The sequence below is a fragment of the Falco peregrinus genome, chromosome 1, assembly GCF_023634155.1.
Source record: "Falco peregrinus isolate bFalPer1 chromosome 1, bFalPer1.pri, whole genome shotgun sequence".
NCBI lineage: Eukaryota > Metazoa > Chordata > Aves > Falconiformes > Falconidae > Falco > Falco peregrinus.
Window position 1 is genome coordinate 105446302 of NC_073721.1, and position 26937 is coordinate 105473238.

The 26937-nt window shown below is 47.2% G+C and overlaps 2 long non-coding RNA genes across 2 annotated transcripts; one reads left to right on the top strand and one right to left on the bottom strand.

The window, feature by feature from the left end:
* Positions 1-27: 27 nt before the first annotated feature.
* Positions 28-26937, top strand: LOC129783665 (uncharacterized). The gene is made up of 3 exons (XR_008745444.1): positions 28-687; positions 23793-23923; positions 26674-26937. It is a non-coding gene; the product is annotated as an uncharacterized LOC129783665 (long non-coding RNA).
* LOC129783664 (uncharacterized) lies at positions 683-14625 on the bottom strand. Its single transcript, XR_008745443.1, has 3 exons — positions 14388-14625; positions 1354-10022; positions 683-1138 (listed from the first exon to the last, which is right to left on the bottom strand). It is a non-coding gene; the product is annotated as an uncharacterized LOC129783664 (long non-coding RNA).

The following is a 26937-nucleotide window of genomic DNA, read 5'->3' on the forward strand; positions in this document are numbered from 1 at the left end:
CTGTAGGGAGAAAATACATGCTCAAGATGGTAGTCCCCAGGAAAAGCACTTTTCTGAACTCCCTAGCTGAGGAATGGAGATTTAGTACTCAGCAAATGCAAACTAATTTCCACAAAATGTCAAACAAGGAGATGATCTCTCTCCCCAAAGGGCTGCTTCTGAAATATAAAACAAGAGGCAGAGCCTAAATATATGAGTAGGCAGGGGAAGAAGCACACAGTTCAGCATGGCGAGCTGTGGTCTGAGCACATCAGCAAGCTGCCGGGCAGCCAGACCTTCGCTTTAGCTTCCCCATCTGCATATGTGCAAGTCCTTAATTACATCACCACCACACAGTCTTCTTGTCTCACCCTGATGGTTTCAGTGCAGCTTGGATAACCACTTAGCATCCCCTTTCTGCTGCCCTTCCTCGCCAGAACTAGCTTGCTGCAGTCTCTTCTGAAACAGGAATTTTGGGCTTTGCTATGGCTATTGCTGTGACACCGGGGGGCTGCACAGGCAGCAGTGGAACCACCTTCAGAGCACGTCATGGGATGGAGGAATATTGTTCTGCTGCTCAATGTGGGAGCATCTGCAGCTCCTCCACTCTGCTGCTCTTTTACTTTTGGAGGAGCAATTCCTTCTTCATGGCTGAGGACATCAGGAGTGAGTGTGCTGGGCGCTGGGGAGGGCTGCTGCAGTGACAGGGTAAGTGGCAGATCTTCCATCCTGGGCTGGAGCATGCTTGGCATGGACAGAACATTTGGGAATTTTACTTGGAAAGGCTTGACAAATCTATAGGGAATATGTGTGGATTGTGACTTTTCTGTGGCTTTTCTGAGAGAAGTAAAAAGCTTGGCCATGTGCTTTACCCCATGGTCAATCCTCCACAAAAGTTTGAGTGCTCCAGCAAGTACTAGAGGCTTGCAAAGGAAGGAGAAAACTGCATGTTTTTCTCCAGCAGTACTTTTGGAAGTGTTTCGTCTTTCAAATACTCCCTTTCAAGCTGTGTAAACTCACAGTATTTATATTGCAATGGCCTTGGACCTTCAAGCAGGTTGATGGTGTTGCACAGAGTGGATTTACCAAGAGTGGTGAAATACCGCTGGGTGTTGCTCAGATGACCTCCTGCACAACCAAATGTAATTGCATCTTTACTCTAAAACATTGGAAAGAAATAGAAGCAAGAAAATTCAAAAAGCCAAATCTTACGAGGCTTGGAAGAAAAATACTGATTACAAACCCCACCTCTCTGCTAACATGAAATTCTGCCCATGTAAGTTGGTGGCATATGGTAAACTGGCACTTTGGAAACAGTAAGCTACAGGTAAAGTGGCTATTAGTATAGTTAGTGGCTATCAGTAGTGTAGTTACCTGCTAGTATTTTGAGACTAGGTAAGTTGGTTGCTATTAGTCTGAACTTCATATGTCATTTGACCACTCTGAAGCAAGGTGATCGCAGCTGGGTCAAAACAAAGATGAAGAACAAAGGACTATGTGGTCCTGGTCCCAGGGCACAGGGTAGCACCCTTGGGTGCTCGTCCTGGGATGAGGGCACAGCAGTCCGGCTCCAGTTCTGGCTCTCACACCTCAGTGGTTAATGCACCTGGAGGAGGTCACATCTCTCTGGCTGCCAGGTGAAAGTGGCGGCAGAGGGAACCATCCCCGCCATACCCTGTCATGCAATCGCATGACAATGCAGCGTGCAGCATGAGTGAATTATTTCTTTTCTGGGGCTGGTGACCTGCTCGCTTGGCACGCAGCTCTCACGGTGTGACGCTCCAGCGGGTGAGGAAAGCAGCACCGCTTCCACCAGCTGGGACCAAACCACTTTTCCTTCTGCCTTCGCTCTCTGCATGGGTTTTTTACAGATCTGTTGGGAAGAGCAAGGGTAGAGCACAGTGTATCATGCGTAAGCGTGACGTGTCTGCCGCTGCTTAGAAAGCACTACCCGCTCCAGTTCATTGCAACCTGGCCAGGTCCTGTCACTCCTGGCAGGGCTTAAGGATATTTTCAGGTTTATGTTGGGCACACATCACAGTGGCTATAGCCTGGAGTTTTGGCCTCTACACCTTAAGATTTCATTTGCTTCCTTGGGCACTTTTGCCTTTCAGTAATTTAGCGTCCTTATGTTGTGAATTCACTAAAAAATCTTCTATTAACCTTTTTGTTGCATTATACCTCTACATATACCTGCTGATTTAGATTTAATAAAGCCTTGATTATATACCATGAACTAGGAATGGGGTTTTGTTTGCACTGAGATTTGGGTGGAAATTTGTTTCTGTAGTTCTTTTATCCAAATTATTTTTTTGTCTTACTGCCGTAAAAGATGTTATATGCTGTATGAGCAGCAATATTTAACTGTGACAGAGCAAATTAAAAAGGGATTTTCAGCTGTACATACAGCACAAATGAGGCACACAGTTCATCTACATCTTTGTAGGCAGCCACAGGGTTCTTAATATTATTTTTTTAAAAAAAATTATGCACGTAAGAGTGCAAGATTGTTAAGGAGCAGTATTGGCTCATGAATTACAGTTTCCCCGTCTGCTGCAGATTGTGAGAAGCCATCTCTGCCAAAATACTCTAAAGCAGACGTTTCTCCAGAATAAGCTGAACAAAACAAACAAGCCAGGCAATGAGCTAAAGGTTTTTAAAACCTGAATTAATTTTGCAATTAAACATAAACGAGGGGGTAAAAAAAGACAGGTTATTAATGCAGGTTCTGGGAACACAGTATGGCTGGCAGCAGGGAACAGCTTGCAGGGAGGAATGCTTGGGAAAGTTGGGGGCAGCGGGGATGACGATTAGGGGCTGCATGGGCAGGGGGGTACAAGACTTGGAGAGCGGTGCGAGTGTTTAGCTAGAGGCAGGCTGTGGGATGGGGGGACAGGCTGGGATAGCTGTGGGGTTGTGGAGGCACAGTCTGGGGATAGCAGTGTGGCTGGGGGTGGGGGTGGCAGCCGGGCAGCAGTGGAGCTGTTTGGTGACCTTATAGTGGTGGGAGATTCTGAAGGGCAGGGGCAGGCAGAGGAACCCATCGCCACCACCGGCTCCACACCACCACCAGCTGCCCCTGCATGGGGACGTGCTGGCCCTCATGCCCCAGGATGATCTGCTGGGGAGTGAGGGGGTAAGCAGCCGGTGCTCCCTCACTTGGAGACTCCCAGGTGATGCAAAGGAGCCTGTCCTAGCTCCATGTGTGGGTGCAGAAGAGGGTCCTGCCTGCACCAGCTCTCAGGCCAGCAAGGAGGTGGCAAACAGCAGCCACCAGTCGAGTCACATTTGGAGCAAGAGGGCTCTGGAAGAAACCTCAAGGTGCCCTGCTCAAAACCAGGAGGGAACCATCAATACATAGGATACACTGGTAAACAGGGTGGAAGAGAAAAATTTGGATATACATCCTGAAATGGCTGCAGCAGAGGGGCTGGCATCACAGAGACAGGAGTTGTGGGGTAGCAGCCAGCAAGCATGGGGACAGAAGCATCAGCACCACAGCCAAAACCTAATGGGACCAGAACCAGCAGATGATGCCTGAGAAACTCAGGAGAGTAAAGGTTCACGCAGTAAGATGGGTGACACAGTTCAGCAGCCTGGCAGTGAAATGGATGTTTCTCAAAGGCAGGAACTTTGGGGCCAGGATTCTGAGCTGGAGCAAACCTGCAGACCTGCCCGGGAGCAGGAATATCTGCGGAAAGCATCCCAGTGGTCCCTTCGGCAGGACTCTTGGCACAGCCCTCAGCGGATCTCCAGGAAGGGCAGCCGGCAGCCCCTGGGGCCAGAGTCCTGTCTGGGGGACGAGCCATGGCACAGTGGCTGCCAGCCCCCATGGCAGGAGGTGCCGCTCAGCACTGGCTCCAGGGAAAGACAGGAGCAAGTGCGGAGGGTGGCCTACCACCCCAAGGATGGGATGACCTGGGTCAGCCGAAAAACAACCAGAGAGGTCATGAACAGGAGCCAGCAGATGAGCAGAGTTTGGAGCAAGAAGGCTCTGGCAGAAATCCTGAAGTCCCCTGCTCAAATATCTGAGAGCAGTATTGATGCAAAGAATAAATCATTAAATGGGGCAGAAAGAGAAATTTCAGGTATGTGCCCTGAAACAACAAGATGGCCAGCAAGGCATGGCAGTGAGCAGGTACCAAGGCAGGAGTCCCAGTGCAGCAGCCAGCAGATATTGGGGCAGGAGTCACAGCATGGCAGCTAGCAGGCTTTGGGACAGCAGTCACAACGTTGCAGTGAGAAGGTATCGGGGCAGCAATCACGGCATGGCAGCAAGCCGGTATGGGAGCAGGAGTCATGGTGTGGCAGTGAGCAGGTCCCAGGGCAGCAGTCACGGCCCCACCAGCCTGGAGAAGAGGAGTCAGGGCAAGCCGACAGGCAAAGTGAGGGCTCTGCATCACCCTCTGACAGCAGCCTGCTGCTGGTGCTCAAGCTGAAGTGTGGCAATCTCCAGGGAATAGAGCTTGTGGTGGAGGAGCAAACAGCTAAACCTTGGAGAAAGAAAAATCAGGTGAGAGCAGAACACACCGAGCAGCTCTTCAAGGGCTCCACAGCTGGGCTAGGGGAAGTGGAGCAGACCTGCAGCCTCCTGTCTCTGGAGGGAGGGACCTGGATGGACAGAACAAGGAAAATCCTGATCAGCTGTGATGAAGAAATGGGTGACATTGTAACTCAGAGAATCCATGAAACAGCTCAGCACCCTGCCAGGCAGCAGTCCCAGAGGGAAGGGGCACCAGCATCCCCAAGGTGTGCAGTGAGCCAGATGAGGGAATGCTGCAAGTGGTGGGACTTGAGTCCTGGCACAGTGGTGGGGCAGACAAAAGTGGAGAAGCTGCCTCAGGGCTCCCGGCTGCCTCCCACAGCCCCAGAGGTTTGCTCAGCAGACACAGAGTGTTATTTCTCTAGAGGAAGGGTCTCTGGATCAGGAGAACAGGCAAATTCCTGAAGAATAAAAGCCGACAGATGAGTGTCGCCCCTCTGCAGAAAGGCAGTGACACAGTGCAGGAGCAGAGGGAAGCAGGATGCTGCAGCAGCAGGGAGGCAGCTGGAGGCTGCACATGGGGTGAGCAAGAGTGGGGTGAACCCCAGACCACCCGTCAGGTGTGGATGTACCAGAACTTCACGGGCGAATGTCCCCGTGCAGCAGCCAGCTGCCTCGCCACGGCTGACAGGGAACGGCTGAAGAAATCCCAGCGTGAGCCCCGGATGCAAAGGGTCGCCAGGCTTGGGAGTGGGGGCATTTGTAGAGGAACTGGGTGACAAAAATCTGCAGCTTGAAGAGTAACACAAAAAATTCCCTTTGGTACACGGAAAGTTTTTTCTCCAACCAGCGCAGGCAGGAGAGGGCTACGTGCAGGCTGGCAGGGGCAAGGGCAGGGGTGGATGGGGCAGCATCTGCTCTCACCTCTCCAGCTGTTCTACTCCCCTCGCAGCCTCACTGCCCCCCCTCATGCACACCTCTGCCCCTGACTTAGTAACCTCATTACATTTATAGAAATATAACAGCTTAGCTTGTGCTGTGATGCCATTACAAAGGTCACCAGTATGTCAGCATAGTTTATCCTGTTTAACATCTTTCTCTTGATATACTTTAGGAAGAGAGGAGACGCGTACCTTCTGGCTGTAAAAACCTCACCAGAGGGTTTGAACGATGCTTGTTGCTGCACAGGTCTCTGCACACTGCTCAGAGGGGTCATGGTCTCTAATACCCTCGTCTCAGCTACATCCCTGCCAGTAACAGGATGCACAGACACCATTTACACAGGCATCAGCATTAAATCCTCAGGACGTTGGGTCAGCTCCCCCTCAGCCTCGTGTGGTCTGTGGGCACAGCGGCACTGCTGCCTGGCTGAGCACAAGGTTTGGTTTGATTTCTGCCAAGCTCAGTGGCAAGGCACGGGGCCAGGAGCCGCTTCACGGGAGAGAAGAGCAAAACCCTTCTGTGAGGAGTGACAGCAAGGAAGAGACACTTGCAGGTGATGGGGAAGAGGAGCTGGTAGAGATGGCATGGGCCCAGGGAGTACTGAAATCATCATCTGGGACATGAAAAGAAAAGGCAGAACAGTGAAGACCAAAAATAACAGCTGCAAGTTGTCAAAAGGAATAAACCCACATCAAACAGGAAAAACAATAAAAGAGAATGGAAAACAACTGTATGTAGTCACTGAATTTATCCTCATTACCTTTGTTTGCAAGTCAAGGTCCTCCATCCCACCTGTTTTCCTGGGCTCACTTGCTCAGCCATGGTATTGGGTTTGCACTTCAGCAAGCCCCTGTTGTGAGTTGCAGTTGGACACCAATAGCCAGTATCTGGAGCCACTGGTCCCTTGTGTCCTGGAATGGCCCCACTTTTCCTTCAGACTCTCCTTTTTCATTTTTCCACCCATAAATGGGGACAAGCATGCTTTCCTTTCTCTTGTGCTTTACTGAGATGATGAAAACTTCAGGAGAGCAGCTGTCCTGACCCTCTGTGCATGTACAATGCTGAAAGCAAAAGTTTTCTAAACCCAGCAGAGGCTTTTGGATAAAGAAAAAAAATGCCTTGAACTCTTATTCTGCTGGGGAATATTTTTCTTCCAGACCAGACTCCCACACCCCCTCCTCCGCTGGCAGCTGGGATAGGTCTGCAGTGCATGATGCTGAGGAAGGGGAATGGGGGAAGCTCAGCACAGCTAGGAATTGATAATGCAATCCCAAGGCAAAGCCTGGCTTGCCACATCTCCCATCAAAACCAGAACAGAAAAGCAATATAGAGCTAGACTTACACTAGGCATGAACAACATGAGAAGGCAATATATTCTATTGCATATAAGAGGTCCCTTTCCCTCCCTGCCCGTCACCCGCGCGCTGCCCGTCCTGGCTACACTGGTCTCTCCTCCCAGAGCAGAGCGTGGCCGGGAGGGGTGCAGGGCTCCCTGCCATGCTGGTTTCCCCTGCACGGCTTCGTCTGCAGCCTTGCAGGATTTAGTTCTTTCCTAAAGCACCAGCTCCCTAATTCTTAAGATGTTGTGAGCTTTTTACCCTTCAACACTACTTTTCAAAGGTTGCTTTAAATCCAAAGCAAACCCTCAGCTTGTAGCATCAAGCTTTAAAACACAAATCCTAAAGATTTAGATTCCAGAAAGAAAACAGAAAGTCCCAAGAGTTACTATTGTTTTTTTAGATACCGTGACTTCAAATCATTTTCATGAACATTGGCAGCCTTTTGACTTAATTTTATACACTTAGATGTTGGGGTTTTTTCTGACTTTAATTCTGAAGGGCTACATAGTGCTTTTGGTTTCCCTCCTTGAACTTGGATTTTTATGGTTTTATGTATTTTAAAGGAAATTTACAGCAGCACTAAGCTATTGCTTTTTGAAGTGGGGGATTCGGGGAAAAGAGGGCATAAAAGCATAGTTTGTATTGGAAATCTGCATCCTGCTTTAAAATGCAAGTCCATTTGATGTCTGAAGTTCTACAAAAGACAAAATGTTAGAAACCTGTAGCATAGCATGAAAGTAACTAGAAATACATACACATCTAACATAGAAATTGTAAGTGCAAAAGACAAAAGTATTTCTTACTGAAGGCTTCAGACTCCCTGGGTTACTGCCAGTCTTCCCTGTATGCCATGAGCTGCCACTGCTGTACCCTTATCCTCCAGCTTCAAGTTGAGGGCTCTCTTTACAAGGCAGTTTTCACCAGCTATTGGCCAATTATTGAGGCTTAGTGGGACCCATTTGTGTCTGGGAGCCAGTGCCTCGATCCATCTGCCATGAAATCACCTTGTTTTCAAGCAATGACGGTGCTTAAGCAGCATGCTGCACACTCGTTCCCCAAAATACCAATGTAGAATAATATTCTTGTGGGATTCACAATAAAATTGAAAGTACACAGGGGTTAATGTTTTTTCAGACAGGAAACATCACGCGCTGCTGGCTGCTCATCACAGTGGGATGACCTCAGCCATCAGGTCCCTCTGCTGAGCAGATTTTGCTGCTGAACTTTTGCTGTTTTCCAGCCTTTCCTGTGCCCCCAGCCCTTCCTGTGGGGAGGGGACCTCTGAGCCACCCGTGCAGATGCTGAAGGGGAAGGTGCTTAAAGAAATCTGCATCGTGTCAGACAAAGCTCTTCCAGCCCAGCTGCAAAGATGTACAATGGTGAAGTCCCCAAACACCGGTGCTTCTTTCAGCTGATGGCTGCTCCTTGAGGCTACGCTGAACTGGTGGGTGTCATGGCCAGTACTGATGGCCAAATGTGATCAGGGAAAAAATTTGGCACTGTCTTGTCACAGCTGTTTTGCACTATTAAAGCTGATATGTCCATAATAGAAGGGTAAATGAGCTAGAGTCCTGGCTGTTCATCAGCTGAGGCTCCCAAAGTTCATTATTTTGAGAATTAAGATCTCCAGACAGTTCCTTGCAGATAGATTTCTTCAGGAAGGAAACATCATCTGCTAGTTTGCACTGTGGCCATTGGAAAACAGGCTGTAAAAAGTCTGTGTAATTGTTATCATGTTACTGCATTGTGCCTTATCTTGTGTGTAAAATGACTTTCATAAGTATTTTAAAAGACTTTGGTCTAGTTAGGACTTTAATGTCCTACACTGTTTCAGTGGAATTAGGAAGATACGTGCTAACAACAATTTCAGGTCAAAGCAGTCCAGGGATTTTATCAATGAAGTGTTGTAAAGGTCACCGTGTATCAATTCTCTTTGGATTTCTGACATGTTTTGCACTGGGAAAAAGGGGTTTGGGGGAATCCCTTGGTGCTGACATAGATGGCTGAAGTGATTGACCCAGGATGAGCTTCTCTATCGTCACAGGTGGAATGAGCCACAGGATAAAATGGGGATGGAGGGTCAGTGGGATGGTAGCACTGCCGTTGTCAGGCTTGATGATGTCACTGGGTTGGCATGCGGCCACCCTGGCCCCACTGTGCTGAGGGGACCCTGCGCTCGGGTTTGGACCTGACCACACTGAACATGACCCAAGTTACTAACGCTATTGAAATCTTATTTGCAGAAGGGAGCCAAGAGTGGTGAGACCTGCTTTCACCTAGCAGACCAGCAAAATCAGCTTCACTTCTTTTGTTTCTTTTTTTTGAGATCATGAAGCAGGTCATGTAAACATCATTAAAACCTGCATGGGAATGCTCACATGGGTGATGCTGGGGAAAAGCTTACACTCCTCTCTAACTAGTGAGTCAAAGCAGTAGAAAAGCCAGATACATCTTCACTGGAAGTTATCCCAGATGCCTTGATTATGTATTTTTATTTTCATTTTTCTGTGTGGCTCAGAAAACATTTTTATTTTTTGGGGAAGGCTTTCAGAGGCATAGGGATGAGACTGCATCTGCCGCTGCTACCCCAGCTCTTCACAACAGCAGTGTTATCTCAGTGTGTCCAGCTTCTCTTCGCCCCTTGCCCCTACTTAATGTCACCTTTGGATGGGGATGTTTCACCGGGTGCAAGCAGATGAGCATGGAGGATCCAGCTGTGTGACTGCACTGCCCCAGGCAGTAAAAGGAGACACAGCCACGCAACATACCAAAAAGATTACGGTTTTCGATAAAAACAGCATTAACTGCTGTTTGTGTACTAATGGATCTCTTGTTTTATAAATAACTGGACAATGTTAAAGCTAAACTTCCTCTTTGAAAAACAACATTCTCGTGGAAGCTCCCAGAGTTTCACAGACATGCTGAGATGAAACTGGTTGCCGTCACCTGGCCGTGCGAGGTGACAGCCAACGTGGCACAACCCACTCATGCTTTTCCCTCACCCGCTGCAAGACAGTGAGCAAAGAAAATGTTCTAGAAAATCCTGGTCCATTGGTTACATTCTCAAAATATATGAAAGTAGCTCCTAACCAGCAAAGGGAACCGTGAGCTACCTCTGCCTTTGGTAAAATCTATATTTTGTAGGGACAAGGAGGCCAAACCTTCGCTGTGGAGGAGAGTCAGCCCGCTGCCAGGCACTGTGCAGGGACCCTCTGGCCTGGAGGTGGTTGGGACATTCCCTGATGATTGGCATTTAAAGCAAGGCATTCAGGCTCAACCTGAAAAAATAAAAAATAAAGAGGGACAGATTAAAGTATCCATGGGATTATTATTTGCAGCTGGCAACTGAAACATTAATTGGCAACGCATCAGATTTTGATTTGGAGGACCCTCTCGTAGCTGAAATTAATGCAGGTTCTCCAGCTGCAGTTGAAATGGGAATGAAAGTAACAGACTTACTGAGATTTCTACAAAAGAAATGAAGATGCATCACATCATCTGGCCATCGCAGGGACAAACGCACGGGATGGCAAACTCACCTCCTGCCTATTCCTACAAATGCCATCTGAAAGCACCCTACCTTTTCTGAGCATCTCTCCCAAATCCCTCTGCACACCTGAGCCATGCTTCCAAAAAAGGTGAGGAGAGATGCTCACTCTAAATTCACTTGCAACAGGCGGTTTCTGAAGCAGGAGGAACTGCTTCTGCTGGTGACAGTGTGAGCTGTTTATCTGATGCTGGCCAGGAGCTGAGTATTAACATCAGTGTGGATGAAAAAACATATGTATTCAGACTTCAGAGTTTTGCGTTAGTGATTCTGTTTGTAAGCTCTCAGGTTAGCGAGAAGGGTAAAGTCTAAATGATTTTATATGCTTGGAATGGTATAATATTGCCCCTTCAGAATGGCTTTCAAAAAAATTAGTTTTTTTCCAAAAATGCAAGTACATGGTTCTGGAGGTTGCTCATTTTATTCAGCGTGTCTGCCATAATAGTCAGTGGTCTTATACTAAACAAGAGAAACAAAAAAAGGAAACAACCTGTTCGTAATTAGGGTAGAAACTCTGTGTTCCTTCTTTTGTTTTCTTGAACTCAGGAAAATGTTTCTTGATGACACCTAACAAGCACGGTGTGACAGGAGACATGGCGAGAGGTTTGGGAAGCATGCTTTACCAGGACACATCTCAGGTATCCTAGAGAAAGGACTTAAGATGTGGCTTGGACGTGGCCTCTAAGTAAATCAACGTGGAGAACACTCCTGGTTTAGGAGACGAGTTTAACCCCGCAGGCATGGGCCAGATGTATGGCAGAGGATGCAGCACGGAGGAAACATCTGGAGAAACAGGAATAAGAGAATGGAGAAGTGAAATCTCCCTCCCTTCATGTCTCCAGCTGTGGAGCTGTCCTGTGTTTTGGAGGGGGATGGGGTAGGGCTGGGCAGTGGGGGTGCCGGCACGTAGGCAGAGTGCTGTGGCTCGGGAATGAGGTGAAATTTGGGTGCTCTCAGAGAGGGACAGCCAAAAGGAGGGTTGAGTCTGTGGGTCTCGTGTTTATATGTGTAAATCGTTTTGTGGCTTTAATTCCTAGGGTGGCAGAAAGGTAAAACAGGTAACTTGCTGGTCTGCTGCATTTATTTAAATTTAAAAAAAATAGGAATTTAGTTCTGTTTGGTGAGGCAACTGCTTGCATTTTCCTCTGTTACCTTCAAAGGAATGGGAATGATCTCTCCATGTTTCCTTGGAAAACACAGCTCATGCAACTGCAAGTCCAGCCTTCCCAGATTTGTAGCAAAATCACATACTGTTTTGCAGAGTAAGGTTTCATAGTTTGTTGTAATTGGCACATGAAGATGTAACAGAAAGGCACCCAGCTTTTGCCAATTTGTCTGGCTCTAGCAATTTTCTTCTGCGAGCTGATTGCTAGCACCGTGCAGTGGTACCTTTATTAGCTACCTTTGAACTTTCCCAAATGGAAGTGAGAAAGCAATCATCATGTGTGTTGGAGGTAGGGGAAGGAAGGAATTTTATTTTCTTGTCATAATATTTCAGACAAGAGCTCAGAACCAAGGGTGGGAATTACTTTTTTCCCCTCCTGTTTCTGAACACAGACTAAATGCAAAATCCTGAATGCACCTGCAAATCCTAAATTACCGTGTCCCATTGGCACTGGAACAAGGTGTAATGAAAGACCGCAGCTCATCTGTGATGGCTGTGCAACGCGCTGCAGCAGGAGGAAGATGGAAATGTGCCTCTTGGATGGTCTGAAAAGGACCAGACCGACTATGTCTGTGTAAGGGCCCGGTGAATTGTCATCAGGTTCTCCTCCAATTTACCAGTGCTGCTCCAGGTTTTGCATTCTGCCTAAATGAGATCTGCACCTGCAGGCTGGATTTCCTTCTCATTCAGTGTACTCTCCAAACTCAAAGCATCTCGCAGAGCCGCTGCCCTAACGAGGCAATGCCTGTGAGGTGCAAGAGAAGAGAGCTGGTCAGCTCTTCAGCTGAGGTGATGGAGTTACCTTACCAAGGAGCACTGTGCTTTGGGAACTCTAGGTCTTGTGGTGTAAACAGCAGCTGGACCTGGCGCTGTCACACAGGCAGAAGCTCCACTGGTGTGGGTGGGAGTGCTATCAGAGAAGATGCTCGAGAAGCCATCTCAAGGCAAAATTCAGTGATGGGAATGGATAGAAGGGCAAATGGGTGCTGGTTGATCTGAAATCTCTTTCATGGGGCATAAACAACCAACCTGTGTTAGGCACTAAGGGATGATCCAGCATCTCTGCAGCTCACTGGTGTTACACCTTCAGGGTTGTTAAATAATTTAGGCAGATTTGTTTTAGTATTGTGGTTTGTTTTCTTTCCATGATTTCTCATTGTCCTGCCTCTGTTTCTGACTGAGGACCAGGCAGTTAACTGCGGAGCCCAGGAGGTTCAGGGAAAACTCCAGGGCTGCTCCAAGGCTGGGGCTCTTCTGCAGCGACAGCTGCTTCTGGGCTTTGCCCAGCTCTGCAACTCATAACTCACCCCTGAAAAGTGCAGGATTAATAAAAAGCCCAGTCTGTGATGGAGATGGCTGCACAGCCCTTGCTTTACAGTGGCTCTTCCAAACCGTACTTTTCATATTTTAATTTTCTGTTGCCAAAGAAACCATTCCCCACCAGCTGCATCTTACGGCCTCGCTTCGGGGTGCCCTCAGTGCCCTCCCAGCCCATTTCTCTCCCTGTCCTTGTCCCCCCACACCGAGGTGCGGGGATCGGCGTGGGTGCAGCGGGCGCCCACAAGAGCATCTGCTGTGTCCAGGGCAGCATGGGCCTTCTGTAAGGAGGGCACTGAGGGAAGGAGATGGGAGAGAGGTTTATTTCCCTCCAGTCTGGAGCTCCGTGCTGGTGACTGCAGGCTGCCGAGAGCACTCCCACTCCGAGAGCAGCAATTAGCTCAGCGTTTCCTTATGCTCACAACTGCGAACCATATGCTTAGAGCTGCTGTATAATGAGCAGCATTCCCTGCGCAATAAGCTGCTGGAGGGTTTCAAAAAGCATAGGGGAGAGGGCTCTGCTGCATCCAGGGAAGGGTTTACTGGTGTCCATGGCATTACTGGTCCATCTTGGCAGCTGGGGAATCTCAGCCCAGGGCTTCTGCTGGTGGACTGGGTGCTTTGGCACGGTACGAGCCCAGTCCAGACCAGAGGGATGAAGGTGTCTGACCCACGAGCATGTTTCTGCATGTGCTGGTGTTGCCATGATTACTGCCCCAGCCCCCCCTTACTTTCTCCAGGGGTTCACAGCTCCTCTGGTGCTGCCTCTGGCTTTTCCTGGGACTTGATGGGCTCCGAGGGGCGATTTGCTTTGAGTGAGTGCAAGAGGCTGGCAGCCTGGAAGAACAGCCACTAAAGCAGCTGAGCCAGGGACAGAGCACGAGGACTTGCTGCAGAGACTGGGAAGAAAAGATGCTCCTAAATCCTGGGACTCTAAACCCGGAAACTGGATGCAGTACTTCAACAAAGCACTTTGTACAGCCTTTTTACCGATGTGTCAGTCAAAATCTTTTATATAAAATTTTGCTTTTCTAACTTGCTCAGGAGTCCTGAGTGTGAGCAGAGGCACTGCTGGGCAGGCGATGCACAGCAAAGAGCTGCACGCCTCAGTCTCAGCTCTTCTTTCCATGCTGGTGGGCAGCCCTGGCGGGGCTTACAGGCAAAACACTGGCTGTGGGCTACAGGGTAGGTGTCCTGGTGCCGATCCTCAATCAAGGCATCAACCTTTTTATTTTCTGTTTATCAAAACATTATTTGCATCCTTCAGCACCCTACCTCTTACTGTGTGACAGCCACTATGTGCTTCCTATGCTCTCATTGCTTATCTTGGCATCACCACGTGGTGTGGAGTGGTGGTCTGAGGGCTCCTTCCTGTGGGCTGACCTCCCGGCATCTGCTCCTTTGCTGTGCTTACGTGGGCAAGATTTAAAACTGTAGCTGGCATCCTGCCCCCTTTAACTCGGCAGACATAAATCCCAGTCTTTATGCAGCTCATGAATGCAGCCAAGTGTCATTTTGCAGTTGGAAAGCTTCTACCCATATTTGTTAAATACTTTTAAAGGGTATTTATCTGTATCATTTGAATGAGCGATTAAACTATAGAGAAGATCCTACCTGCTGGTCCCTGGAGGCAAGCATCTCCTTTCAGGATGCAATTGTTGCAAGCAAAGTCTGCATCTGCTGCTGCTTGTGAAGGCACGAACCGGCTGTGGGTCTAATGTAGAACCCTGTGAAAGGGAGGTGTTGCAAAACCCCTGAAACCAAGAGGTCTGGCTCTACCGGCAGCTCGGCGCATGCCAGTGAGCAACGTGCAGCAGCGAGAAGGCAAAAGGGAATCCCTGAGCTCCATGGGGGTGAGCTGGCAGGAAGAGGATCACTCAGGGGAGGAAGCCCAGTGACATTGACAGAGCTAGAGGAGTGCCAGAGCGTTGTGGCTGGTTTGCTTGGGCACTGTGAGCCTGCTTTACTGAGGAGGTCATTTGCTGCAGCACAGCAGGGCAGAAGCAGGCTCCCACCTCTGAGGCCTGCATCCCTCTAGAGATGGCCACCTTGGGGCATGAGCAGGGAGCAGGGCTGCCTGTCTTAAAGGCTGTGGAAGACTTTACGAAGAAAAAAAAACAAAAAAACTTCACTGAGAAATCACATTGTGGATTCAGAAAGAGTTGGAAAGTTAAAACTGCTTCTTCAAAACTCTTTTGTCCTGGCTGTCAAGCAGGCGGCAGATAACCCAAGCCCTGGCTGCCACCGTCAGCGTTACAAAGCAGATCTTTACATGGGGATAAAGTGTTCTTCAGCAGTTTTGCTAGAGTATCAGGCACAAACAGACTGCTCAATACACAGCATGAATGCTTTTGAATATATTTTGGTCCTGAATAAATGACAAGTTGTGGTTTCTGCTGCAAGAAGCTTTGAGCTCCTTAAAAATAAAAACCTGTTATATAACGTAGTTTATTAATGGTGCATCAAAGTGTTTGGCAAGTAATAAATTACATGCCATGATGTATTTGCTGTGATAAAAGTTCGTGGATGGCTTCAAATGTCTTCAGAATTTTATTTTTTGTTAGCCTCTGCCCTTAATGTCAGGGTGCCTGTGTGCCCACCGCACCCCTGCCCGGGGTGGATGTCCCCCCGCTCTGCTTCTGCTGGAAGGAGCTAGTTCAAAAGTTTGGGAGCATCAGCATGACATCTGGCTACCTGGAGATGACAGGGTTCATAAAAGACAAAATAAAATTCAAGTGCAATAGGGACATTGCTTTATTAAAATATTTGCAGGCAAGTGATGGTTTCAGGGAAGGTCTTGTGGGTTGCTAGAAATGGGCCATGGCATTGGCTCATCGGTTCATGGCAGTCACTTTCCCCATTGCTGTTTTCTTTTGTAATAAAATTTACTACTGACACAAACTCCTGGTGACTGGAGTCTGCTCCACAAAGCAAGTAGCTTGTGCAGGCGGTGGGAAAGTGGAGACTTCTGTAGAAGAGTGGACAGATCTGACTGTTTTACTCTTCCACCTACACGTTTCTTGAGGAGTTTTTTGCTTGTTTGGGTTATAACTCACTGTAATTATGGGATAATAAATACCCATTTACCTCCTTAGGAAGATGCAAATATGGCTTGCAGGCAGAGGCAGGCTGAGAAGGAACAATTTCCCTGAAGTCTCATAGTGGATCTGCTGGAGACAGAAACTGGCTGGCTGCTTCCCGAGTCCCAGTTCAGTGACTCAGTGATGAATTACCTCTCCCCCAAGCTTTGTTTTTGAATAGCAAAAATAACAAAAATGCTGAAAGCTTACTAGGGATAGATATTCTTAAATATCTCTATCAGACATTTCTGACCCCGTGCTCCTGGGGGCTAAGGCACGTGGAGATTTCTCTGCTCCCTCCCTGCCGTGCTGTGAATGCCCATTTATTCTCATTGAAGCCAATTTCAGCTCTAGCCTCATCTGCAATAACTGGCTGAATGCTGAAGGGAAAAGGAAGCTGAGTGTCTTTGGCATTTTAGAATAATGTGCCTTTTTTCATCTTGCCTAATTTAATGTGTGGTTCAGATGTTCCTGTCTGAGAGCTGTGATAGATCTTGCCTGTGCTATGTAAGTGCTATATGGTCTGTGCTGCTCTGAGAGTAGCTTGTAGCTATTCATGTCTTGAAATAAAATATGAGTATGTTTAAAATCTCCCCTTTACATTTTGCACAGCAGTTATTAGTGAAAAGAATGTATTTTTTGGCAGTCTTCACTATTACTTTGTGACTATTTGTGTTTAACTAATAGCCTTTCTTTTGCCCTAAAATTCTTCTGATATTCTGAGGTTTCAACAATACTCAAACCAGCAGTTTGCTGTAGTGGCACGGCCTCATTAGGTTGATGCATTTGAACACACATACTAATAAGGCTGTCATAAGAGGAAGGATACTTTATTTTGTTCTTCCCTGGGGTTGCCACTTGAAATAAGAACAATTGCCGATTGTGGGTGGTGCATTTCAGAGGGAGTCCGAGGCAGAAAGGAGGCAAAGGCACCAGGGGCTTAGGGGCTTCAGGGAAGTTGCTTGTTTGCAGGAGAAGTGCCTCTCTCTTGTCTACGGTTGTGGTTTAAGCCTGGCCGGCAGCTCAGCCCCACGCAGCCCCTCGCTCACTCCCCCCACAGCGGGATGGGGAGAGAACCAGAGGGTCAAAGTGAGGAAACTCCCGGGCTGAGACAAAGACACTTGAAGAGGCAAAGCAGAAGCCGCGCACAGCAGCAAAGCAAACCCAGGAGTTCCCCCACCGCTGCCCAGGGCAGGCAGGTGCTCAGCCATCCCCAGGGCAGCCGGGCTCCATCAGGGTGACGGGGGCTTGGGCAGACAAACGCCATCCCTGCCAGCGCCCCCCCTTCCTTCTGCTTCCCCAGCTTTACATGCTGAGCGTGACGCCGTATGGTCGGGGCCGTCCCTGGGGCCAGCTGGGGTCAGCTGTCCCGGCCGTGTCCCCTGCCAGCTCCTGGTGCCCCCCAGCCTGCTCGCTGGTGGGGTGGGCTGAGGCGCAGCAAAGCCCTTGGCTCTGGGCAAGCCCCGCTCAGCAGCGACTGGAACAGCCCTGTGTGCTCAGCGCTGTTCCCAGCACAGACCCCAGCCAGCCCCACGCGGGCGCCGGGACCAGCAGTCACTCCAGCCCGGCCAGCACCAGACATCTGCCTGTCTAACTGTTTGGTCTGCATAAAAATGAATTTCTCAGGTAGCACTTCTAAATCTGTAATGAACTCCAAGTCCATAATTTCTGAGTGTGTGTAGATGAACTGCTGCTCAGCTCAGCAAGCGCTAAAAATAGAACTGCAGAGAAACCCCATGCCAGCTCATGGGCTCTGTTACATTAAATGTTTAATTAACAAAATTTTACTGCATTACTTATGGCTGTTTCTTCAGTCTATTGCTGTGTTTCATGAATGATACTACTAAGTGTGCGCTTGTTTTGTCATGTTTGTCATAAACTTTGAATTAGAGGGTTTTTTTGTAGAACAAAAGACATTGATGATTTTTCTTTTTGTAATGGGCTCTGGAAAAGGTTTTTCTTCCTTTCTCATTATAATGGAGCCATCCATTTCTTTTGATGCATGCACTGTATAAATCTAAAAGGTCTTATAATGCTGCTTTAATAGTTATCCCCATTTTTTGATTTAGAAAATACAAGTGATACAGAATTGCAGTTACAGTAAGGGCGCAGGAGCGGTGTCACAAGCCCCTTGCCACCTGTTGGGTGCTGATGCAGGCACAGGGGGGGCTCTGCCGCTGGCTGGGCTGGGGGCACCCCCAACCTCCCACTTCTTCTGCTTGTCCCCATGCCGAGGTAAGGACATGACTTAAAGCAGCACTGGCTCAGATGCCAAGAAATTCCTTAGCTGAAGCCCATCGCTTTCGGAAGGCAGGCTTTGTGTTGTGCTGTTGGTTATTAGCATAGTAAAATGAGGAGCTGAGGAGAGAGAAAGCCACAGTTTAATTGTGTTTGGGTGGAATTTAGATATATGTGCTTGAGCTGTTGGAAGTCTTCTCTTTTCTTGTGCTTTTCCTATTTTTTTTTCTTTTTCTGAAAATACAGAGGACTCATAGCTAAAGGATAATTACTCACTAATGATAAATGTGCCCCTTAATAAAGGCTGATCTTAATAAATAAAAAGCTTGTGCTATACCTAGCTGCCCTCCTGGAGGCACCAAATTCCTTGCAGGCCTGCCAACAATGGCAGCAGTGGCACAGCCAAGATGGGCATCCATCAGCCCCAGCTCCCCCAGAGCTGTGCTGATGGAGATGCTGCTCCATACCATGGGGAAGATCTCCTTGCAAAGGTCCTAGCGTATCTTGGAGCCAGCTGAAGGAGCTCCACTCTTCACAGTTTTCTGGAACAGGTCTTGCAGTTTTGGCTTCTTTCCCCTTTGCCAATTTCCCATGCGCCTTGGCTGGCTGGCTGCTCACCGGTGGCAGGTCCAGCTCCAAGATTAACAGCTGAGCTGGGTATTTTGTATGAAAGGGAAGTTTTGCTGTTGCTGTTGATCCTTCCTCTAATGGGTTTTCATTTGCAGGTAAGAGCCACTTGAAATCCCCTGCATGACAGACTAAGAGCTGTGTTTACCGTTGAAGCTGAAGATGCATTTCTGTCTCCTAAGAGCATTCCTCATGTACTAGAGGTTTCCTCCTTATGGCAGTGATTTTAGCTTGATGCTCTAATTATGTGGTTTGGGGCACTACTCAAGCATTAATGTTTGGAATGGCAGGAATGACGTGCTGTCCATTCCTTATTCTGCAGAATTCAGTTCAGGGTATTTATTTTTAATTAGATGGCTCTCTTTTATTTTATTTTGGTTTATTTTATTATGTCAATTGGTATAGCTGGAAGAAATAGTGAAGTGGCAACAGTGAAAGAGATGACTTCCTTCTGCAACCTGCCTCTCTTGTGCAATAAAAATGATTATGTGCTCTGCTTTCCATAGGATTTTGACCTCCAATGGAGTGCAGCTTCAGTGGGGACTTATCTTATTGCACAGCAATCAATATTTTCTTTTTCTTTTCTTTTCTTGTTTTAATTGCATCATTTCTAGCTCTATTGTGTATTGCTGAAAACCTGCTTTGAGCACATAAATTTTTCTCTGATCAGCATTATTATGTTGATCTTCATCACTGCGTTGAAGGTGAGCTTCACACAGTCATGAAGCTTGAGTACTTGTGCCTGTTCCTTCACAGGTTTCTGTTACAGGCACCAGTCTCTGCAGGGGTTTGGGTGCACATACGAGAAATGCATAAATACCTGCTCCAGTCTGAATCACACAGGATTAGATGGACAGCTGAGGCCAATTGGCATGATGTCCCTGGCCCTAAATACCTGATGAGAAGATGATGAGCATGCTGCTTACGGTTGGCTGCTACATGACTCTTCTGGTCCTGTTTCTTACACCAGGACATCCAATACCATGAGCAGCACCGTGGCATGCTGTGCCCTGCACAGCCTGTGTGGAGGCCAGGGAGATGTGGTGTGTGAATTGCACCCAGTTCAACACACCTTGCCCCTGCAGTGCTCCTGGATGAGCAGTGCCTCTGCACCCATGCAGCTGGTGGGTCCCGCACTTGCAGACAGATGTGCAGCATGGTAGAGACCTGCAGGAGTGAAATAATGGACTCAACGACCTATCAATCTGATCCTAGTTGAGGACGCTTTGCTTAAGTTTCTGCAAAATTATATACAATTTTCATATCCATACACGTCACCTTAATTCTGTTGGTTACATACACTGTTCACACGCTGTTATAGATATACTAATTGGTTAAAGGTATACAAGCACTCAATCCCATTTTTAGAATTGTTGACATTCCTGTGGTTGTCAGCTCCCAACTCAGCTCCTGTTTTTTCTGCCTGCTCGACTGCCAAAGATCCAGTTTTCTTTGTTCTCGGTGTCTTTCTCAGACAACCTTGTGGCCTTGCTGAGCTGGCAAAGCCTTTAATCATGTCAAGCTGCTAAAGCAAGAGTGAGTTTTGATAGGTCACACGTCCCTTTTCTTCCAAATAAACTGCCAGAAAGACCCATCCCTGAATTTGTGTATGGTCATAAACTGTGTGTGTTTAAGCCTGGTAACGCGCAGTTCTGCCGTTTGTAGGTAAGGTTCCCAGAAAAACACCCCCAGACCTCATCCTAGGACACAACATACCACTTTGACAGCAGCATTATCTGTTCCATGTAGGGGGGTCATGGGGCTTTGGTAGATGCTATCTCCACTTGTGCCTCCATGCTAGTTGGGATTGGTTTTGCAGAAGAGGTGCTGATACACGAGTGGCTAGTGCTGCCATCGAACCACAGAATCATGTAGGTTGGAAAAGACCTTTAAGATCATTGAGTCCAGCCATAAACCCAGCACTGCCAAGCCCACCACTAAGCCATCTCCCTGAGCATCACATCTACATGTCTCTTAAATACCTCCAGGGATGGTGATTCCACCACATCCCTGGGCAGCCTGTTCCAATACTCAACAACCCTTTTTGTGACAAATTTTTTCCTAATATCCAATCTAAACCTCTTCTGGCACAACTTGAGGCCATTTTCTCCCATCATGTCGCTTGTTATTTGGGAGAAGAGACTGACCCCACCCCTCTCCAGCCTTCTTCCTTTGTTGTAGGGAGTGAGAAGGTCTCCTCTGAGCCTCCTTTTCTCCAGACTAAACACACCCAGTTCCCTCAGCCGCTCCTCATCAGACTCCTCCAGACCCTTTCCCAGCTTTGTTGCCCTTCTCTGGACATGCTGCAGGATGTCAGTGTCTGCTGTGAGTGACAGGGTGTAACTGGTTACACACTGGTATCTTCTAACATTGGTGCCAGGGTGCCACAGGGCAAGCGGGGAGCAGGAGTGGCCAGGGGAAGGGCTGCAGGCAGCGCAGGAGTGTGGGCAGCTTCTCCACAAAGCTGTTCCTGCCTAGTTCTTCTTCTGGCTTCTGTGTCACCATAACATGAGTTTATGAAAAATATTAAGGAAATACACTCTCACGGCCTTCACAGGGGTGCCGTACTGCTGGCCCCTGATGGATGTGGCTGCAGCACTGCAATGCACACCCTGGTAAAGGGATTTTTCCACCAGTACTTGGACCATATTTTTCCTTCCTCATTGAAGGAGTCAAACAGCCAATGCAAATGTGCTCAACAATCCTCTGGCAGATCTGCCTCCCTCGGTGGCACCCATGCCACCGGTGCTGGCTCGCCATCGTGGGGTTTGTTAAGACAGTGCCACACACCAGTTTGCAGATCAAATGCAACATCTGCTTTGCTGATGAGCTTTCAAACAGCCATTAGCTTTAAGGATGCCGAAAATCTGCTGATTGTTTTGATTCATCCTTACTTGTTACACCTCATTAAACTTGAGTGGCGGAGCGGAATTGGCAGTGGTGTGCGACTGAAGGGATGGGGTGGGGAGGGGTGCCTGCTCCTGCTTTCAGGTGGGTGGGTGGGCAGTTGGGGGTGAAGCTGAAGAAAGCTTAGAAGAAAACACAACAAGCTTTTTATATGCTACACTGAAAGGTAAACCTGGTTCTAATTTAAATTTCAGTCCTTGTACAAATTACAATACTTGGAAATTTCCATCTTCAAAGCCCTTTATAGACAAGAACAATTTTTTTCTTCTGCCATCCTCATCAGGAAAAAAGCTTTATCTTGGGGAAATTGAGGAAGCAATTTTTAACCAGATCACTGGGGCTGAGAAGGAGCTGAGCCAGCCCAGCCAGCTGCTCCGCAGCCTTCCAGGGATATCTCAGCCGGCTGGAGAGAGATCCATGTCCTTGAAACCTGTTACTGCCTCCACTGTCTGAAATAGAGGCTGATATGGCTTCAGAGGTCAGAGGAGGTGTGAGCAGTGCCTGGGGTGCTCCCAGGCTGCTGGACAAGGTGGTGGTGGCTGCATATCATTAAGAAACCAGTCATGGTCTCTGAATGACCAGCCAGGGGTGTGGGAAAGTGGCAAATCCAGTTTTAGGGTGAGTTTTTGGTTGCTTTGTTGTAGCAATGTCACTGGAGATTGCCAAAGCAATTTCAGGCAAAGCAGAAGTGTCAGGAGCAATGGTTCACCCCGAATTGCAAGGTTGGAAGGGTCAGTGGTTCTTGGGCTCCAAAGAAGGGCTATTTTTTCTCTGAGACATCACCAAATAGGCGATGTGCTCTCTGTCTGCTGAGAAGCCTGTCCAACTGCTTGGCTTTGGGGCACATGGTCCTGGGGCTTCCTCCATGCAGAAGGGCAGATGTACCCGGTCTATCTGATGTGGTTTCTTTTAATGGGAGCCAAAAATGTGCTTCAGTGTCATATAAACACATGCAAACACACATGCCTGCATGCCCCAAGCAAAACCCATCTTGTTCTTGCTCCATTGCACTGATGGATGCTGTCTGTAAGGAGACCAGGTTGGAGATGCTTTTTCCCAGTCTGGAGGTGAGATGTGTGTGAATCCATATTTTATTATCTTGGAGAGGATGTTAGCAGTTTGGCTTCCAGTGGCAGCGAAGAAGTGTTGTCCATCGTTGGGAGTGTTTCAGGTGGTGAAAGGCCACCAGAGATCTTGTGGCCATGAGCCCATGGTGAACAGTGGTGCAGAGGTCCTGAGAAGATGCAGCTGAGCTGTGTCCAAGGGTCTCCCTGCCCTCGTTATGGGGGTACGATGGAGGTGGGGGCTGCAGGCACACTGGGGATGGGACGGATGAGCTCCAGGGGCAGGGAGCTGAGAAAAAATAATTTGCTGGACAAGGTTATGGCATGAAGGAGTCTTGTCAATGTAGGTCAAACAGTGGCTCCTGTGTTTGGTGGCAGTCAGGCCATGCAGGTGTTAATGAAAAAGATTTTTTTCTATTATTTCACATTGCTCCTTTTTAAAGTACACATTGCTTTAAAGTAACACACTACATTATAATGTGTGGCAGGTATTGCAAGTTGTGTTACAGATGCATTTTGCGATAGGGTTGATTCCTACAAGCGAAAAAAACCCATTAATCTGTCACTGCTACAAGGGGGCTGAGATATGCACTCCTTTCTCTGTACAAAGGATACTGATTTATTTTCCTCTGGACTTGTTCCAACTGCTTTGAATCCCTTTGGCATAAAAAGAAAATCTAGTTTATTCTCTTCCTGGTTTTGTGACATTTGCTGAAGGAAGCAGCATACCAGGGTCTGGTGATAAAAGACCATCTTATATAGAGCTGCCCATACCTTGGTGGTGTGTGGGCAGCTTTCTGCTGCTCTAACTGCCCCGAGCGCCAGTGAAGCCCTATGTTCAGAATCCCACAAAGATGGGCTGGTGTCTGAGGACAATCTATAGGTTGCCACACCTGGGGTCATCATCACACAAGCCATGAACCGGTGCACCATTCATTGGCTGTAATTTTTTTAATTCTATAGAAGTAATTGAATGTTTTAATAGATGTGACACTTAGGGAGATGGTTTAGTGGTGGGCTTGGCAGGGCTGGCTTAACGGTTGGACCTGATGATTTTAAAGGTCTTTTCCAATCAAAATGATTCCATGATTCTGTGATTCCAGGATTAGAGGATGAACTCGGTGCCAGGGCTCCTGCCTTGACCCCTGGCCACCGCACGAGACTCTGAGTGAGCAGCCACCATGGACTTCTGGTGCACGTGAACTGAAGCACTCGTCTCCAAGGCCTGGGGAAGGTAATTAACATCTCCAAGCTCTTTCTAAGCTCTCCAGATGAAAGACGGTGAAAGAAAGGAGTCAGCTACTTATTCCACTGCTTCTTTCCTTGAGGACCCCTGAACGTTCTTGCCATGACAGTAACACTGAACAGAGAAGTTTTGTGCTTGGGAGAAATCACCTTGTCTGTCCGTGTCACTCCTCCACAGCCATGTCCTGTTGGCAGGACCGAGGGTGCCACGGGGCTGCTGATGGTTGCCAGAGCTGCTTGTCTCCTGCATCCTCAGGAGACACCAGCCTGTCTGGCTGGGCAGGAGAGCAGGTGACACACATCACATTACCAGTGTGCTCACTGATGATGTGCTGTAAGGTAAAGGGTGCATGTGACAGACAAACTGCTTGAAGCCTTTTTCATCAGCAAAAGGAATCAGAACAAACTGGAAATTCAAGGTGACTTCACTGTTCTGAACTCTCTTGTAAAAGCTGATGGGTGAAACAACACCTCTAATTCCACGTGCATCCTTTTCGGGGGTCTCTGTGTCTGCGCTAATGCTTAGTGCTGAAGCTGGTTTTCTCAGTCAGTGCCTCTAGGAGCTTGTCAGCTGGTGAAGTTTATTTCTGATGGTAATACTTTTTTTTCCTGTGCGGTGGTATCGGTTTTATTCATAGGCTTGCTTCAGTAAAACACTTAGAGATTACTATTTTAAATACTCTCACCCTGGCTTCTTGTACTTATTTTGTTTTATATACACGTGTATTCTGCAGATAACAGAAAGGAATTTAGCTTGTTTCATTAGAAGTGAAAACAAGGAGCCTCGGAGAGTCACAATCTGCACTTAGAAGTAATGAACTCGGTGCGAGCAAGGACAGCTTGTTCCCTCCTCACTTATTTGCATGACAGCAGATGGATATCACAGTGTGCTGGGATCTGTTTTGCAGGGTAGGTGCAGAAGGCATCAAACGTTGCTAAACCAGAGCTGGCAAGCTGTGGAGTCACGTAGGAGTAGAAGAAAATACGATCCCAGGTCCTGAGCTGGGAGGAGGTCAGGCTCTGAGCTGGACCAGCAGCCTAAGTGTCCTACTTGCGTCCCCTAAAAATTAATTCTGTCTAAAACAAGTTGAAATGAAGAGCTTCTCCCTTGATATGAGGCTAAAAGGATGGCTTAATTAAATGAGCAGAGCAGGCACTGAAAGGGGATATGATTGCCTTGGAGAAATACTTTGAGGACTGGACACCAGGGATGGAAGGGAAATATTTGTCCTGAAGGACAGTGTTGGCACAAGGACAAGTGAATTTTAAAATTTCCATGGATAAGTTTAGGCTGGGAAGTAGAAGAAACTTTATGGCTTTCAGAGAAATAAATTGTAGAATAGTTCCCAATAGGAAAAGTGGGGAAAAAAGCGTGTAGTACATTTTAAGATGAAGTTTAGCATTTTATGAAAAGAATCATGTGATGTGATCCTGTGGGGACATATTAAATATTCTAGATGGGTCCTATGTCCTTGCCCAGGAGGTTGACTGGGCATTTACCAGGAATATTCATGGGGACCCAGAGAAATTATAATAAATCATAATTACCCTATAATCTGCAAGTTAACAAAATTTTCCTAAAGACAATATTTCAGTGAGTAATTACTCTCAAAATTAGCTTGCAGTACAGCTAAAACATACTCAGTGCTCTTCAATATTGGACTTTCTTCTTCCTGTGCTTATTTTCCCATATCTGAACTTTATTCGTTGAATGATAAATATACTTTGATATACATAAACAGTGAAAGTACCATATTAAAAGAAGACTGAATATTTAACTGAAGTTTAAACTTGTCATTCAGTGATCTGACAATAAATGTCATAAGATATTCTACTCACAAATCAAATCCCTAAGCAAATGCTTTGACAGAAGGTGCTGATCTGTCCACATGTACAACTTTATTTACTGGAAAATTTCAATAACTAAGTCATAGGACTTCTGCAAGAAACACTAAATCAAGATTTTCCATTGACAAGTTGATCTAGTAATGCAGGTTGATAAAGATTGTCTGATATCTTGAATATCAAGTTATTTCCCAGTGTTCTATTTTTCTTAGTTTGAAATTGTCTCTACCAACTCTCTAAAAAGCCATTTTTATTGTGATAGGATTTTATTTTCACATAATTTTTCAGGTTATTTGCTGTAAATGAAAAAACAATGAGTTTTTAAGAGATGTGATGGACAAATGATGTATACCTCTCCTGCTTGCTCTATTTTTTAGTTATGGGTAATAAATTTCTTCTTTTAAAGCAAAGAAAATTATACAGTAAGGAACAAACCCCAAGAACCCCTCTTCAAGAATCCCTCAGTGCAGCAGTACCTATGGCAAAAGGAACATCTGGGCTGTAGAAATCAGGCCAGGTCTGTAGTCACGTCTTCGGAACGCAATTTTTTGGTGGTAAAATATTTATGACTCTTTCTCCAACTTAGGGGAAGGGAACAGCCATCCATTGCAGCTAACCTTAAACGTTAAATGAGGATCTCTTTTCAAGTCATAGCCAAGTTTTATAAGGCTGCAGAAGCCCAGTAAACAGCAGTGGATTGCCTTTTCTGACCCACCGCTCACCAACTCCTTTTATCTGCTCAGGCTCACACGTCCCGGATCAAGAAGGCAATTTCCTTTATGACAGCCCAGGATGTACAAGCCTCAATAAGCCAGCAGTCATCTTCGTTTTCAGGATCAGTGGACTACAAAGGGAGAAGAAAGAGAACAATTTAATAACATTTCTTTTCCATAGGTGGCTAAGCCTGGGCACGCTTTCTGTTCCTCAGCGTGTGTGGTTTATCCCAGCAGACGTGAGCAAGCTTCTGAGCGAAAAGGTGAGTCTGAATATGACAGCACTGAAAGAAAGCCTAAATAGAGAAAAGTTCTCCCTTTTACCCCCTCTAAAATTCATAAGAAAAGTGCTCAAAGCAATTCATTGTTGTCTAGCTTGCTGTGTTGTTAGGAGGCTGCGTACCACCCTGGGGTCCCTCTTATTTCTAGTCTGTATGTCACAGAA